Here is a 13,966-nt window from a genome sequence, read left to right as displayed (position 1 = left end):
ATCGACCCACGAGTGCGTAAATGAAATGTGGCGCGTGGACACCACGGAGTGCTATTCAGCTAGGAGGAGCAGCGGTGAGAGGGCACCTCTCGTGGTTCTCCTGGCCAGAGCTGGAACCCGTTCCAGTAAGCCAGGTAGCCCAAGAATGGACACACGAGCACCACGTGCTCGCGCTCACCAGCAAATGGGTACGAACCGATGGACACCTAAGTGGACACAGAGGAATCACCTTCATCGGGTGGGTGTCGGGCGGGTGGGGGGAGGGGATGGGCATACACCTCCATTAGGAATGGGGTGGGTGCGCACCGACTGGGGGATGGGCGCACTTGAGGCTCTGACCCGAGGGGGGAGGCTGGGAGAGGGCAACGTACCCGACCTTAACATTGGTACCCCCACAATACGCTGGAACAACATCAGAGGTAAATGAATAAGAACACAGGGGGGAGGGGGGCACGGGCAACACATGTCACCTTAATACTTGGACTCCCATCATCTGCTTGAAAAGAGAGAGAAAAGAAAATGCAATCATAGAGATAAGAGACACTTTTTAAAAATAATGAATCCGAAGAGAAAAGTAAAAGGAGGCCTGTGGAGCAGGTCTGGGTGTGACTCCGGATCCCCCAACATCAGGTGCCACCACCAAAGATTCCTACGTGTAGCCCATAGAACCCCAAAAGCAACGGGACGAGTTCTGGTCACATACTCCCTCAAAATGACATCCTGGCCTTCTTCTGGAACTCCCTCCCCTCTCAGACTCTCAAGGTTTCCTCCAGCGTGTCGGTTCCCACAGAGCAGACCTTTGGTCTGAGACCTGACAGTCCAGAAGCCACGCATGCTGCCGCGTGACGGCGGTGTCGCGGCTTGGGACAAGAGGAGGCCCCACGGTGCGGGCTGGGGCGCCAGGCACCGCGGCGGGCGCTGAGGGTGGGGGTGACCCCCACCCCGGGCCGCCGACTCGCTCCCAGAAAGGGGACAGAACAAGAGGCAAAACAAAAAAAAAAAAAAAAGAAGAAGCCTACGGCACCCGGTATTCCCAGGCGGTCTCCCATCCAAGTACTAACCAGGCCCGACCCTGCTTAGCTTCCCAGACCAGACGAGATCGGGCGCGTTCAGGGTGGTGTGGCCCTAGACGGCGGAGGGCGCCCCTGCCCCGCTCAAGAAGCCGAGCCTCTCTGCGCTTCCCCGCCGCCTCCTCCCCCCGCCCCAGGCCCCGCGCCGGCGCTGACCCGCACCGGGCCGGGCCTGTTGAGTTCACCGGCCGGGTCCGGCGGGCTCCGAGGGACGGGGGTGACAGGCGGGGCGGGGCGGGGCGGGGCGGGCAGGGAGCGGCGGGCCGGGGTGGGGGGCTGTCTCTCTATACACACACACACACACACACACTCACACTCACACTCACTCACTCACACTCACACAAGATGCGCCTCCACGGCTGGACTCGCCAAGGTGGAGACCTTCCAGCCCCCTTCCTCTCCTCGCCTGGCCCACCCCCAGCTCGTGGCCGCCGCCGCCGCCGCCGCCGCCGCCGATTGCGCACGCGCGGGTCGCCCGCCCTTTGACCCCAGGCAGGGGCCGCCATCCCCGACAACCCCTTTCAGCTGCGCCCCCCACCCTGTGGGTGGGCTGCCGCCTATTCCCCCGGGCCCGGGCTGGGGCACAGCGCATGGGGGAGGGGAGCGAGTGTATGGGGCGTCTCTCTCTCTCTCTAGGGATGTGTCCCATGGGTGGGGTGGCGTGGTTTGTGGGGCGCTGAAGAAATCAGTCCCCTCCATCTCCTACCTCTGGAAAACGCCCAAGCCCTTGGAGAACTGCCGGCAACGCGACCGTGGGGGCCGGGACCCTCCTCTGTGTCCTCCTGTGGCCCAGTCCAAGGGGCCTGGGCCTGGCCGGGGCTGCATTGGACCCCGACCACCCTGGCGTGTGGACTCGCTAAAAATCGGCGATTAGATATTGGATTCCAGCTTCATTGAGGTCATTTCACTAATGAGTGCACCGGAAAGAGTTTCCTAATCCATCTGTGAGGGTGGCAACTGAAAGAGAATTTTAAAGCTGACAGAATAGGCGAGGAAAGGCATAGGAGATTTCCACACCCAGTAAGGAAGCCTTTCCCGAAATGGAAGAAAGAAACGAGCAAACAGAAACACCGGTAGCCCGCCAGGATCAGAGTCTGCCCCCGAGAGAAAGTACCCTGACCAGGTTCACCCGTGGGTGGGTGGCGAGCTAGCGGCATTCAGAAGAGCGAGGCCCGCAGTCTGTGCAGAAGACACCTGCACTCGGGTGTGTGTGGCGGCACGATTCACAAGCAGCTCCAGATGTTAAGCCAAGGAGAAGCCAGGGAGTTCCCAACGCCCCAGGTGTCCTCAGCCCACGACTGGCTGCTGGGGGAATGCGCAGCCCGGCTCCTTGTCTCAGAGCCCTTGTCTCAGAGCGGGACAACCAGGAGGTGTGACGTACACCCCGGGGTTCCCAGGAGGATCAGGCTGAAGCTGGGACTTGGCCTGAAAGTGTCCCCTCGCATGGCCACCCCCTTCCCCTTCCTGCTCCTCTACTCCTGGTGCCCCTCCATCCAGGGGCCAGACCTTAAAGAGTCACCCGCAAGAGAATCCTGGTCCCAAAGGAGCCTTCTGGGGGACCCGTGCTGAGAGAGGTTGTGGGCATGGCCCGCTGGGGCTCTGCCCGACCCAGGGCTGAGAGATGCAACCTCCCAGCTCTGGGTCCCTGCAGGGGAAGCGTTGGCAAGCACAGGGCCAGTCCTCCAAAGGCCCAGGTGCAGGGAGCCCAGGCCAAGCAGCCTGTGGAAGAAGCCACCCCGGGAACACGACTGCAGGCCACGGCCCTTCCCACCTCCTCCTCCTCCTCCTCCTGCTCCTCCACCCCCCCCCGACCTCCCACCCCCCCACCCCACCCCCCGACATGGCGCAGGGCTCAGAGACACCTCAGACACTTGCTACCCAAAGTGCAAAGGGCATCAGTTGCTCCTCCAAACCGCCCCCCCTGCCCAGCAGACCGCGTTGTCCAGCCAGCCCCCGGGCCTCCCTGGGGTGCCCAGCACAAAAGTGCAGACAACCACCGGACCCTCAATCTCAGTTTTCGGATGTTTTTGCCACTCTGAGGACCCGCAGGCCAGCTGGGCCTTCTGGCAGGACAGAGAGCCCCGGAATCCGACGTGGAGAGCTGGGTGTACGTCCCCACGAGGAGGCGGTCCCCACCTCCGCGGCTCTCCCCTTGCGGGGGGGAAAAGCAGCCACGGGGCCTCAGAGAAGACACCAGGCTGGGCGCCCGCCCCACAGTGGGGGCACGTCCCCCGCAGGCCACTTAGCGCCGGCCGCCGGCCGGCGGACGGTTGGGTGGCGCGAGACGCTGCGGCCGCCCTGCTACCGGGTTCCTGGGAGGGCGTCCTGGAACCAGCGTCCACACCAAGCCCTTGGAAGGCCCAGGCGACGGAGGAGCCCCGTCAGGCAGGGGCCGAGGACGGTGACGGCCCGGGCGGGGAGGAGCGTGTCAGGCAGGGGCAGAGGACGGTGACAGGTGACAGGCCGGGCGGGAAGGAGTCAGTCAGGCAGGGGCCGAGGAGGAGACGGGCTGGGTAAGGGTTAGGGTTAGAGTCAGGGCACAAGTCACAATCGCAAAGACCTGGAAGCGACCCGAGTGCCCATCGACCCACGAGTGCGTAAATGAAATGTGGCGCGTGGACACCACGGAGTGCTATTCAGCTAGGAGGAGCAGCGGTGAGAGGGCACCTCTCGTGGTTCTCCTGGCCAGAGCTGGAACCCGTTCCAGTAAGCCAGGTAGCCCAAGAATGGACACACGAGCACCACGTGCTCGCGCTCACCAGCAAATGGGTACGAACCGATGGACACCTAAGTGGACACAGAGGAATCACCTTCATCGGGTGGGTGTCGGGCGGGTGGGGGGAGGGGATGGGCATACACCTCCATTAGGAATGGGGTGGGTGCGCACCGACTGGGGGATGGGCGCACTTGAGGCTCTGACCCGAGGGGGGAGGCTGGGAGAGGGCAACGTACCCGACCTTAACATTGGTACCCCCACAATACGCTGGAACAACATCAGAGGTAAATGAATAAGAACACAGGGGGGAGGGGGGCACGGGCAACACATGTCACCTTAATACTTGGACTCCCATCATCTGCTTGAAAAGAGAGAGAAAAGAAAATGCAATCATAGAGATAAGAGACACTTTTTAAAAATAATGAATCCGAAGAGAAAAGTAAAAGGAGGCCTGTGGAGCAGGTCTGGGTGTGACTCCGGATCCCCCAACATCAGGTGCCACCACCAAAGATTCCTACGTGTAGCCCATAGAACCCCAAAAGCAACGGGACGAGTTCTGGTCACATACTCCCTCAAAATGACATCCTGGCCTTCTTCTGGAACTCCCTCCCCTCTCAGACTCTCAAGGTTTCCTCCAGCGTGTCGGTTCCCACAGAGCAGACCTTTGGTCTGAGACGCCAGGCAGCGCGGCGGGCGCTGAGGGTGGGGGTGACCCCCACCCCGGGCCGCCGACTCGCTCCCAGAAAGGGGACAGAACAAGAGGCAAAACAAAAAAAAAAAAGAAGAAGCCTACGGCACCCGGTATTCCCAGGCGGTCTCCCATCCAAGTACTAACCAGGCCCGACCCTGCTTAGCTTCCGAGACCAGACGAGATCGGGCGCGTTCAGGGTGGTGTGGCCCTAGACGGCGGAGGGCGCCCCTGCCCCGCTCAAGAAGCCGAGCCTCTCTGCGCTTCCCCGCCGCCTCCTCCCCCCGCCCCAGGCCCCGCGCCGGCGCTGACCCGCACCGGGCCGGGCCTGTTGAGTTCACCGGCCGGGTCCGGCGGGCTCCGAGGGACGGGGGTGACAGGCGGGGCGGGGCGGGGCGGGGCGGGCAGGGAGCGGCGGGCCGGGGTGGGGGGCTGTCTTTCTATACACGCACACACACACACACACACACACACACACACACACTCACACTCACACTCACTCACTCACACTCACACAAGATGCGCCTCCACGGCTGGACTCGCCAAGGTGGAGACCTTCCAGCCCCCTTCCTCTCCTCGCCTGGCCCACCCCCAGCTCGTGGCCACCGCCGCCGCCGCCGCCGCCGCCGATTGCGCACGCGCGGGTCGCCCGCCCTTTGACCCCAGGCAGGGTCCGCCATCCCCGACAACCCCTTTCAGCTGCGCCCCCCACCCTGTGGGTGGGCTGCCGCCTATTCCCCCGGGCCCGGGCTGGGGCACAGCGCATGGGGGAGAGGAGCGAGTGTATGGGGCGTCTCTCTCTCTCTCTAGGGATGTGTCCCATGGGTGGGGTGGCGTGGTTTGTGGGGCGCTGAAGAAATCAGTCCCCTCCATCTCCTACCTCTGGAAAACGCCCAAGCCCTTGGAGAACTGCCGGCAACGCGACCGTGGGGGCCGGGACCCTCCTCTGTGTCCTCCTGTGGCCCAGTCCAAGGGGCCTGGGCCTGGCCGGGGCTGCATTGGACCCCGACCACCCTGGCGTGTGGACTCGCTAAAAATCGGCGATTAGATATTGGATTCCAGCTTCATTGAGGTCATTTCACTAATGAGTGCACCGGAAAGAGTTTCCTAATCCATCTGTGAGGGTGGCAACTGAAAGAGAATTTTAAAGCTGACAGAATAGGCGAGGAAAGGCATAGGAGATTTCCACACCCAGTAAGGAAGCCTTTCCCGAAATGGAAGAAAGAAACGAGCAAACAGAAACACCGGTAGCCCGCCAGGATCAGAGTCTGCCCCCGAGAGAAAGTACCCTGACCAGGTTCACCCGTGGGTGGGTGGCGAGCTAGCGGCATTCAGAAGAGCGAGGCCCGCAGTCTGTGCAGAAGACACCTGCACTCGGGTGTGTGTGGCGGCACGATTCACAAGCAGCTCCAGATGTTAAGCCAAGGAGAAGCCAGGGAGTTCCCAACGCCCCAGGTGTCCTCAGCCCACGACTGGCTGCTGGGGGAATGCGCAGCCCGGCTCCTTGTCTCAGAGCCCTTGTCTCAGAGCGGGACAACCAGGAGGTGTGACGTACACCCCGGGGTTCCCAGGAGGATCAGGCTGAAGCTGGGACTTGGCCTGAAAGTGTCCCCTCGCATGGCCACCCCCTTCCCCTTCCTGCTCCTCTACTCCTGGTGCCCCTCCATCCAGGGGCCAGACCTTAAAGAGTCACCCGCAAGAGAATCCTGGTCCCAAAGGAGCCTTCTGGGGGACCCGTGCTGAGAGAGGTTGTGGGCATGGCCCGCTGGGGCTCTGCCCGACCCAGGGCTGAGAGATGCAACCTCCCAGCTCTGGGTCCCTGCAGGGGAAGCGTTGGCAAGCACAGGGCCAGTCCTCCAAAGGCCCAGGTGCAGGGAGCCCAGGCCAAGCAGCCTGTGGAAGAAGCCACCCCGGGAACACGACTGCAGGCCACGGCCCTTCCCACCTCCTCCTCCTCCTCCTCCTGCTCCTCCACCCCCCCCCGACCTCCCACCCCCCCACCCCACCCCCCGACATGGCGCAGGGCTCAGAGACACCTCAGACACTTGCTACCCAAAGTGCAAAGGGCATCAGTTGCTCCTCCAAACCGCCCCCCCTGCCCAGCAGACCGCGTTGTCCAGCCAGCCCCCGGGCCTCCCTGGGGTGCCCAGCACAAAAGTGCAGACAACCACCGGACCCTCAATCTCAGTTTTCGGATGTTTTTGCCACTCTAAGGACCCGCAGGCCAGCTGGGCCTTCTGGCAGGACAGAGAGCCCCGGAATCCGACGTGGAGAGCTGGGTGTACGTCCCCACGAGGAGGCGGTCCCCACCTCCGCGGCTCTCCCCTTGCGGGGGGGAAAAGCAGCCACGGGGCCTCAGAGAAGACACCAGGCTGGGCGCCCGCCCCACAGTGGGGGCACGTCCCCCGCAGGCCACTTAGCGCCGGCCGCCGGCCGGCGGACGGTTGGGTGGCGCGAGACGCTGCGGCCGCCCTGCTACCGGGTTCCTGGGAGGGCGTCCTGGAACCAGCGTCCACACCAAGCCCTTGGAAGGCCCAGGCGACGGAGGAGCCCCGTCAGGCAGGGGCCGAGGACGGTGACGGCCCGGGCGGGGAGGAGCGTGTCAGGCAGGGGCAGAGGACGGTGACAGGTGACAGGCCGGGCGGGAAGGAGTCAGTCAGGCAGGGGCCGAGGAGGAGACGGGCTGGGTAAGGGTTAGGGTTAGAGTCAGGGCACAAGTCACAATCGCAAAGACCTGGAAGCGACCCGAGTGCCCATCGACCCACGAGTGCGTAAATGAAATGTGGCGCGTGGACACCACGGAGTGCTATTCAGCTAGGAGGAGCAGCGGTGAGAGGGCACCTCTCGTGGTTCTCCTGGCCAGAGCTGGAACCCGTTCCAGTAAGCCAGGTAGCCCAAGAATGGACACACGAGCACCACGTGCTCGCGCTCACCAGCAAATGGGTACGAACCGATGGACACCTAAGTGGACACAGAGGAATCACCTTCATCGGGTGGGTGTCGGGCGGGTGGGGGGAGGGGATGGGCATACACCTCCATTAGGAATGGGGTGGGTGCGCACCGACTGGGGGATGGGCGCACTTGAGGCTCTGACCCGAGGGGGGAGGCTGGGAGAGGGCAACGTACCCGACCTTAACATTGGTACCCCCACAATACGCTGGAACAACATCAGAGGTAAATGAATAAGAACACAGGGGGGAGGGGGGCACGGGCAACACATGTCACCTTAATACTTGGACTCCCATCATCTGCTTGAAAAGAGAGAGAAAAGAAAATGCAATCATAGAGATAAGAGACACTTTTTAAAAATAATGAATCCGAAGAGAAAAGTAAAAGGAGGCCTGTGGAGCAGGTCTGGGTGTGACTCCGGATCCCCCAACATCAGGTGCCACCACCAAAGATTCCTACGTGTAGCCCATAGAACCCCAAAAGCAACGGGACGAGTTCTGGTCACATACTCCCTCAAAATGACATCCTGGCCTTCTTCTGGAACTCCCTCCCCTCTCAGACTCTCAAGGTTTCCTCCAGCGTGTCGGTTCCCACAGAGCAGACCTTTGGTCTGAGACGCCAGGCAGCGCGGCGGGCGCTGAGGGTGGGGGTGACCCCCACCCCGGGCCGCCGACTCGCTCCCAGAAAGGGGACAGAACAAGAGGCAAAACAAAAAAAAAAAAAAGAAGAAGCCTACGGCACCCGGTATTCCCAGGCGGTCTCCCATCCAAGTACTAACCAGGCCCGACCCTGCTTAGCTTCCGAGACCAGACGAGATCGGGCGCGTTCAGGGTGGTGTGGCCCTAGAGGGCGGAGGGCGCCCCTGCCCCGCTCAAGAAGCCGAGCCTCTCTGCGCTTCCCCGCCGCCTCCTCCCCCCGCCCCAGGCCCCGCGCCGGCGCTGACCCGCACCGGGCCGGGCCTGTTGAGTTCACCGGCCGGGTCCGGCGGGCTCCGAGGGACGGGGGTGACAGGCGGGGCGGGGCGGGGCGGGGCGGGGCGGGCAGGGAGCGGCGGGCCGGGGTGGGGGGCTGTCTCTCTATACACACACACACACACACACACACACACACACACACACACTCACACTCACACTCACTCACTCACACTCACACAAGATGCGCCTCCACGGCTGGACTCGCCAAGGTGGAGACCTTCCAGCCCCCTTCCTCTCCTCGCCTGGCCCACCCCCAGCTCGTGGCCGCCGCCGCCGCCGCCGCCGCCGCCGCCGCCGCCGATCGCGCACGCGCGGGTCGCCCGCCCTTTGACCCCAGGCAGGGTCCGCCATCCCCGACAACCCCTTTCAGCTGCGCCCCCCACCCTGTGGGTGGGCTGCCGCCTATTCCCCCGGGCCCGGGCTGGGGCACAGCGCATGGGGGAGGGGAGCGAGTGTATGGGGCGTCTCTCTCTCTCTCTAGGGATGTGTCCCATGGGTGGGGTGGCGTGGTTTGTGGGGCGCTGAAGAAATCAGTCCCCTCCATCTCCTACCTCTGGAAAACGCCCAAGCCCTTGGAGAACTGCCGGCAACGCGACCGTGGGGGCCGGGACCCTCCTCTGTGTCCTCCTGTGGCCCAGTCCAAGGGGCCTGGGCCTGGCCGGGGCTGCATTGGACCCCGACCACCCTGGCGTGTGGACTCGCTAAAAATCGGCGATTAGATATTGGATTCCAGCTTCATTGAGGTCATTTCACTAATGAGTGCACCGGAAAGAGTTTCCTAATCCATCTGTGAGGGTGGCAACTGAAAGAGAATTTTAAAGCTGACAGAATAGGCGAGGAAAGGCATAGGAGATTTCCACACCCAGTAAGGAAGCCTTTCCCGAAATGGAAGAAAGAAACGAGCAAACAGAAACACCGGTAGCCCGCCAGGATCAGAGTCTGCCCCCGAGAGAAAGTACCCTGACCAGGTTCACCCGTGGGTGGGTGGCGAGCTAGCGGCATTCAGAAGAGCGAGGCCCGCAGTCTGTGCAGAAGACACCTGCACTCGGGTGTGTGTGGCGGCACGATTCACAAGCAGCTCCAGATGTTAAGCCAAGGAGAAGCCAGGGAGTTCCCAACGCCCCAGGTGTCCTCAGCCCACGACTGGCTGCTGGGGGAATGCGCAGCCCGGCTCCTTGTCTCAGAGCCCTTGTCTCAGAGCGGGACAACCAGGAGGTGTGACGTACACCCCGGGGTTCCCAGGAGGATCAGGCTGAAGCTGGGACTTGGCCTGAAAGTGTCCCCTCGCATGGCCACCCCCTTCCCCTTCCTGCTCCTCTACTCCTGGTGCCCCTCCATCCAGGGGCCAGACCTTAAAGAGTCACCCGCAAGAGAATCCTGGTCCCAAAGGAGCCTTCTGGGGGACCCGTGCTGAGAGAGGTTGTGGGCATGGCCCGCTGGGGCTCTGCCCGACCCAGGGCTGAGAGATGCAACCTCCCAGCTCTGGGTCCCTGCAGGGGAAGCGTTGGCAAGCACAGGGCCAGTCCTCCAAAGGCCCAGGTGCAGGGAGCCCAGGCCAAGCAGCCTGTGGAAGAAGCCACCCCGGGAACACGACTGCAGGCCACGGCCCTTCCCACCTCCTCCTCCTCCTCCTCCTGCTCCTCCACCCCCCCCCGACCTCCCACCCCCCCACCCCACCCCCCGACATGGCGCAGGGCTCAGAGACACCTCAGACACTTGCTACCCAAAGTGCAAAGGGCATCAGTTGCTCCTCCAAACCGCCCCCCCTGCCCAGCAGACCGCGTTGTCCAGCCAGCCCCCGGGCCTCCCTGGGGTGCCCAGCACAAAAGTGCAGACAACCACCGGACCCTCAATCTCAGTTTTCGGATGTTTTTGCCACTCTGAGGACCCGCAGGCCAGCTGGGCCTTCTGGCAGGACAGAGAGCCCCGGAATCCGACGTGGAGAGCTGGGTGTACGTCCCCACGAGGAGGCGGTCCCCACCTCCGCGGCTCTCCCCTTGCGGGGGGGAAAAGCAGCCACGGGGCCTCAGAGAAGACACCAGGCTGGGCGCCCGCCCCACAGTGGGGGCACGTCCCCCGCAGGCCACTTAGCGCCGGCCGCCGGCCGGCGGACGGTTGGGTGGCGCGAGACGCTGCGGCCGCCCTGCTACCGGGTTCCTGGGAGGGCGTCCTGGAACCAGCGTCCACACCAAGCCCTTGGAAGGCCCAGGCGACGGAGGAGCCCCGTCAGGCAGGGGCCGAGGACGGTGACGGCCCGGGCGGGGAGGAGCGTGTCAGGCAGGGGCAGAGGACGGTGACAGGTGACAGGCCGGGCGGGAAGGAGTCAGTCAGGCAGGGGCCGAGGAGGAGACGGGCTGGGTAAGGGTTAGGGTTAGAGTCAGGGCACAAGTCACAATCGCAAAGACCTGGAAGCGACCCGAGTGCCCATCGACCCACGAGTGCGTAAATGAAATGTGGCGCGTGGACACCACGGAGTGCTATTCAGCTAGGAGGAGCAGCGGTGAGAGGGCACCTCTCGTGGTTCTCCTGGCCAGAGCTGGAACCCGTTCCAGTAAGCCAGGTAGCCCAAGAATGGACACACGAGCACCACGTGCTCGCGCTCACCAGCAAATGGGTACGAACCGATGGACACCTAAGTGGACACAGAGGAATCACCTTCATCGGGTGGGTGTCGGGCGGGTGGGGGGAGGGGATGGGCATACACCTCCATTAGGAATGGGGTGGGTGCGCACCGACTGGGGGATGGGCGCACTTGAGGCTCTGACCCGAGGGGGGAGGCTGGGAGAGGGCAACGTACCCGACCTTAACATTGGTACCCCCACAATACGCTGGAACAACATCAGAGGTAAATGAATAAGAACACAGGGGGGAGGGGGGCACGGGCAACACATGTCACCTTAATACTTGGACTCCCATCATCTGCTTGAAAAGAGAGAGAAAAGAAAATGCAATCATAGAGATAAGAGACACTTTTTAAAAATAATGAATCCGAAGAGAAAAGTAAAAGGAGGCCTGTGGAGCAGGTCTGGGTGTGACTCCGGATCCCCCAACATCAGGTGCCACCACCAAAGATTCCTACGTGTAGCCCATAGAACCCCAAAAGCAACGGGACGAGTTCTGGTCACATACTCCCTCAAAATGACATCCTGGCCTTCTTCTGGAACTCCCTCCCCTCTCAGACTCTCAAGGTTTCCTCCAGCGTGTCGGTTCCCACAGAGCAGACCTTTGGTCTGAGACGCCAGGCAGCGCGGCGGGCGCTGAGGGTGGGGGTGACCCCCACCCCGGGCCGCCGACTCGCTCCCAGAAAGGGGACAGAACAAGAGGCAAAACAAAAAAAAAAAAAGAAGAAGCCTACGGCACCCGGTATTCCCAGGCGGTCTCCCATCCAAGTACTAACCAGGCCCGACCCTGCTTAGCTTCCGAGACCAGACGAGATCGGGCGCGTTCAGGGTGGTGTGGCCCTAGACGGCGGAGGGCGCCCCTGCCCCGCTCAAGAAGCCGAGCCTCTCTGCGCTTCCCCGCCGCCTCCTCCCCCCGCCCCAGGCCCCGCGCCGGCGCTGACCCGCACCGGGCCGGGCCTGTTGAGTTCACCGGCCGGGTCCGGCGGGCTCCGAGGGACGGGGGTGACAGGCGGGGCGGGGCGGGGCGGGGCGGGCAGGGAGCGGCGGGCCGGGGTGGGGGGCTGTCTTTCTATACACACACACACACACACACACACACACACACACACTCACACTCACACTCACTCACTCACACTCACACAAGATGCGCCTCCACGGCTGGACTCGCCAAGGTGGAGACCTTCCAGCCCCCTTCCTCTCCTCGCCTGGCCCACCCCCAGCTCGTGGCCGCCGCCGCCGCCGCCGCCGATTGCGCACGCGCGGGTCGCCCGCCCTTTGACCCCAGGCAGGGGCCGCCATCCCCGACAACCCCTTTCAGCTGCGCCCCCCACCCTGTGGGTGGGCTGCCGCCTATTCCCCCGGGCCCGGGCTGGGGCACAGCGCATGGGGGAGGGGAGCGAGTGTATGGGGCGTCTCTCTCTCTCTCTAGGGATGTGTCCCATGGGTGGGGTGGCGTGGTTTGTGGGGCGCTGAAGAAATCAGTCCCCTCCATCTCCTACCTCTGGAAAACGCCCAAGCCCTTGGAGAACTGCCGGCAACGCGACCGTGGGGGCCGGGACCCTCCTCTGTGTCCTCCTGTGGCCCAGTCCAAGGGGCCTGGGCCTGGCCGGGGCTGCATTGGACCCCGACCACCCTGGCGTGTGGACTCGCTAAAAATCGGCGATTAGATATTGGATTCCAGCTTCATTGAGGTCATTTCACTAATGAGTGCACCGGAAAGAGTTTCCTAATCCATCTGTGAGGGTGGCAACTGAAAGAGAATTTTAAAGCTGACAGAATAGGCGAGGAAAGGCATAGGAGATTTCCACACCCAGTAAGGAAGCCTTTCCCGAAATGGAAGAAAGAAACGAGCAAACAGAAACACCGGTAGCCCGCCAGGATCAGAGTCTGCCCCCGAGAGAAAGTACCCTGACCAGGTTCACCCGTGGGTGGGTGGCGAGCTAGCGGCATTCAGAAGAGCGAGGCCCGCAGTCTGTGCAGAAGACACCTGCACTCGGGTGTGTGTGGCGGCACGATTCACAAGCAGCTCCAGATGTTAAGCCAAGGAGAAGCCAGGGAGTTCCCAACGCCCCAGGTGTCCTCAGCCCACGACTGGCTGCTGGGGGAATGCGCAGCCCGGCTCCTTGTCTCAGAGCCCTTGTCTCAGAGCGGGACAACCAGGAGGTGTGACGTACACCCCGGGGTTCCCAGGAGGATCAGGCTGAAGCTGGGACTTGGCCTGAAAGTGTCCCCTCGCATGGCCACCCCCTTCCCCTTCCTGCTCCTCTACTCCTGGTGCCCCTCCATCCAGGGGCCAGACCTTAAAGAGTCACCCGCAAGAGAATCCTGGTCCCAAAGGAGCCTTCTGGGGGACCCGTGCTGAGAGAGGTTGTGGGCATGGCCCGCTGGGGCTCTGCCCGACCCAGGGCTGAGAGATGCAACCTCCCAGCTCTGGGTCCCTGCAGGGGAAGCGTTGGCAAGCACAGGGCCAGTCCTCCAAAGGCCCAGGTGCAGGGAGCCCAGGCCAAGCAGCCTGTGGAAGAAGCCACCCCGGGAACACGACTGCAGGCCACGGCCCTTCCCACCTCCTCCTCCTCCTCCTCCTGCTCCTCCACCCCCCCCCGACCTCCCACCCCCCCACCCCACCCCCCGACATGGCGCAGGGCTCAGAGACACCTCAGACACTTGCTACCCAAAGTGCAAAGGGCATCAGTTGCTCCTCCAAACCGCCCCCCCTGCCCAGCAGACCGCGTTGTCCAGCCAGCCCCCGGGCCTCCCTGGGGTGCCCAGCACAAAAGTGCAGACAACCACCGGACCCTCAATCTCAGTTTTCGGATGTTTTTGCCACTCTGAGGACCCGCAGGCCAGCTGGGCCTTCTGGCAGGACAGAGAGCCCCGGAATCCGACGTGGAGAGCTGGGTGTACGTCCCCACGAGGAGGCGGTCCCCACCTCCGCGGCTCTCCCCTTG

General features: G+C 63.2%; 4 non-coding genes across 4 annotated transcripts; all 4 read right to left on the bottom strand.

Moving 5' to 3' along the window:
• Positions 1-1,012: 1,012 nt before the first annotated feature.
• On the bottom strand, positions 1,013-1,131 carry LOC142863216 (5S ribosomal RNA). Its single transcript, XR_012914110.1, has one exon. It is a non-coding gene; the product is annotated as a 5S ribosomal RNA (ribosomal RNA).
• A 3,441-nt stretch (positions 1,132-4,572) lies between these two features.
• On the bottom strand, positions 4,573-4,691 carry LOC142863394 (5S ribosomal RNA). The gene has a single exon (XR_012914166.1). It is a non-coding gene; the product is annotated as a 5S ribosomal RNA (ribosomal RNA).
• Positions 4,692-8,152: 3,461 nt separating this feature from the next.
• Positions 8,153-8,271, bottom strand: LOC142863381 (5S ribosomal RNA). Its single transcript, XR_012914156.1, has one exon. It is a non-coding gene; the product is annotated as a 5S ribosomal RNA (ribosomal RNA).
• A 3,474-nt stretch (positions 8,272-11,745) lies between these two features.
• Positions 11,746-11,864, bottom strand: LOC142863378 (5S ribosomal RNA). The gene has a single exon (XR_012914153.1). It is a non-coding gene; the product is annotated as a 5S ribosomal RNA (ribosomal RNA).
• Positions 11,865-13,966: the final 2,102 nt, after the last annotated feature.

Source organism: Microcebus murinus, chromosome 21 (assembly GCF_040939455.1).
Source record: "Microcebus murinus isolate Inina chromosome 21, M.murinus_Inina_mat1.0, whole genome shotgun sequence".
Lineage (NCBI taxonomy): Eukaryota > Metazoa > Chordata > Mammalia > Primates > Cheirogaleidae > Microcebus > Microcebus murinus.
Note: the sequence above shows the minus strand (reverse complement) of the source record. Positions and strands in the feature narration are given on the sequence as shown.